The sequence below is a fragment of the Ostrinia furnacalis genome, unplaced genomic scaffold (genome assembly GCF_004193835.3).
Source record: "Ostrinia furnacalis isolate ACB-3 unplaced genomic scaffold, ASM419383v2 OfSCF3352, whole genome shotgun sequence".
Taxonomy (NCBI): Eukaryota; Metazoa; Arthropoda; class Insecta; order Lepidoptera; family Crambidae; genus Ostrinia; species Ostrinia furnacalis.
The window spans coordinates 21,334-24,473 of record NW_021133591.1 but is presented as its reverse complement, the minus strand read 5'-3'; positions in this window follow the sequence as shown (position 1 = coordinate 24,473).

Below are 3,140 nucleotides of genomic sequence, written 5' to 3'. Positions count from 1 at the left end.
CACATCACACACACACACACATACTAAGACTTTCATATACTAGCGACTTCGGAAGTGACAGCGTCTGGGTCGATGCTAGATCTACACCTTGACCATTGTAGCGTCCACCATCTAGGTGGACTACACCTGACTATTGTAGCGTCCACCATCTAGGTGGACTACACCTGACTATTGTTATATCTGCGGGAAGAGCGTCCGCGCAGGGCGCCGCCACGTCTCAATATACAATTAGCGAACTTACACTGACTTTTATTTCAATAACCCCAAAATTAAACAGAGGAATATGGACTCGATTTCTAGTCTATTTTAGGTAGATAGTTTGGTAGAAAAGTGTCCGCGTCCCGCGCTCGCCGCCATCTTGCAGGCGACACACACACACACACACACACACACATACTAAGACTTTCGTATACCTAGAGGAAGTGATAGCGTCCACCTCTGGGTTGACTACACCTGACTATTGTAGCGTCCACCATCTAGGTCGACTGGTGTTCTAAAACCAGTCTACATCTGTTGACTACATCTGACTATTGTAATATCTGCGGGAAGAGCGTCCGCGCAGGGCGCCGCCACGTCTCAATATACAATTAGCGAACTTACACCGACTTTTATTTTATTACCCTTATGCATTCCAAAGTTGTGAGGAGCAGACCAGTATATTTACAATGAAGCCGGGCTAAGATGCGCGCCGTGAATCCGTGATATTCTTTATCGACGGCAAAATGTATAACCGCTTCACGTCGCATCCTAGTCCTACAAGTGCTATTCCGCCGACCGAGTAAACTTCGAACTTAACAAGACTCATTTTAATCTGGTTGGAAGGACGATAGTGTGTGTCGATGAAAAAAGTTTCTTTATGCGTGAAACATGGAGTTCGTTCGTTTTCTTAAGTATAAATTAAAAAGACGATAACTAAAAGGTATTTTCAAAATAGTTTTATTAAAAAATAGACACCCACAGCCTAGCACCATCACCGTACACGACTCATACACAAAATATCAGTCTTATAATAAACAGTACAAGGAACTTCAAAATACAAATTTATGTTCACTATAATATTACAAATATATTTTTTTCTCATAAATTATATTAATATTTATTTAAAAATAGCAACCTGTAGTATGGGCATGCATGACGAGGAAAAATAAATATTAAAACGATAAAATATAATATAAATATAAACGACAGTGAAGAATACCATTTACTACGGACTAATATAATATTGTAAACCAATGTTTATCGCCTTCTATTTACTTATAAGCAACTGTTTGTAAAGCGCCATCTATGGTTCTTCTTTTCTTATTGAACTATCAGGAGTCGGTACAAAATAGTTCATATAAAGAACCATAGATGGCGCTAATCTTCTCCAGAGTATTTTTTCCCAACATACAATAAATAGGTAGTATAAAATTAATTTATTCCATAAACTGACTTCCCGAGTATTTATTATGTCAAATAAAACTTAACAGAATATTTTAATTACCCTAATAATTAATAGATACCTCATACCAGGTACAAGAAATATAAAAATAGCTACATAAAGAGTTCAAATATCTCTGATATTTTAAAATTCGTTTTACCTTTTTCCACTTAATTTTAATGTAAAAATAATTAATTATTATTCGTGGTATAAAAATAGAACAGTTTTATGTTTATATCTAAATGCATTGATTTAATCGAAGTCTAAAAAGAAGTTTACAAAATTATCACATGTAAAAAAATTTACTTAGCCGCCTATTGTTCCACTTAATAATATAAAATGCAGTTTTCATTTATACCAATATCAGCCCCGATCCACGTTAGCTAAACTTTTGCCCGTTTCCTTTCAATAAATAAAACAATCACAAAACCCGGTCAGTTAACTGCGCACTTGGCGGCAGTGACGTCACATTAACGCCCAGAGCGAACGCAGTGAGTGAGTAAGATACAGGATCTATCCTAGTTTAGAGGACAGGGGCATGCCATTCTACCGACTTGTACCTACTGTACTAAAATACTTATGTATTAAGTTCTGTTAACACTGTGTACATATTTCTGTTATGGTGAATAAACAATTTTATTATTTTTTTTTCAAAAGAATTTTGATCTCGACCGTAGTCGGCAGTAATGAAACAGGTACGGGCTTATGCCAAGTATCCTGGTTCATTTGATGTCTTAGGAGGTTTGTAGTGTAAGCGTGGATGGGTTTAAGAAGCGCCGTACTATTGAGCACGTGTCTATAACTATTGATTTTTGGAGCGATATGTACGTGTTTTTGTGGAGTTCAAGTATTTAAGAGCAGCACTGAGGGTTTTTGGGACTACGCCGGTAGACGAGATAACAATGGGAACAATTCTCACGATATCTTGGTGCCACATTTGTTTTATCTCATCAGCTAGAGGAAGGTATTTTTGGATTTTTTCTGTGTGTTTCTGTTTCAGGTTATGGGTGTTTGGGACGGCAATATCTATGAGGTAAGTATATTATTATTATTATGTTTGTACGCTTTGGAGCTCACGGGTCAAAAGTGGCCCGGTCCTTTATAAGGCTTGCGTGGGGATACAGATCCAACACGTAGAGGCCGTTTTAAGCGCAAAATAATCGACAAAAGTGAAAGTGGTGCACATGCTGGATCTAGTCTCTGACTATATCATGGGATGTAGCCAGAGACCATCCCCAGCCTGTGCACAGGAGCTATTGCAGTTATTGGAGAATGGACTAGGGTTATGGATGAAGGATGGATGGACTGGTTACTGGGCTATGGATGGAGACTACGGGTCACCTGCCTGGTTCATAGTCTCGGACTGAAAAAATGGCAGGCGGTGACTAGCCAGCGACTAAATGGGCCCCCCCTGGCGTCATGAGTCGTATAGACCGGACTGAGAGGCAACATTGGCGTCTGCCAGCTCAGGGGTGTAGAGAGGTGTGCTGCGCTTTCTCCGAGGTTACTCGCGGCGTTATGCCCTTTAACACTTCCACCCCTGGAGCATATAGCTCTAGCGACTCCACTCTGGCCGGCCGGTTAAGGCAAGCCAGAGGTGAAAGTCCTGCAGACCCTCTCGGATTCCACTTCGGCAAGCCGAAGACGAGGGTCTTGACCGACTCTCGGGAGCACTCGGATTAACAACTGGCCCCGTGGTGTCGCTACTCACCAACAGCTC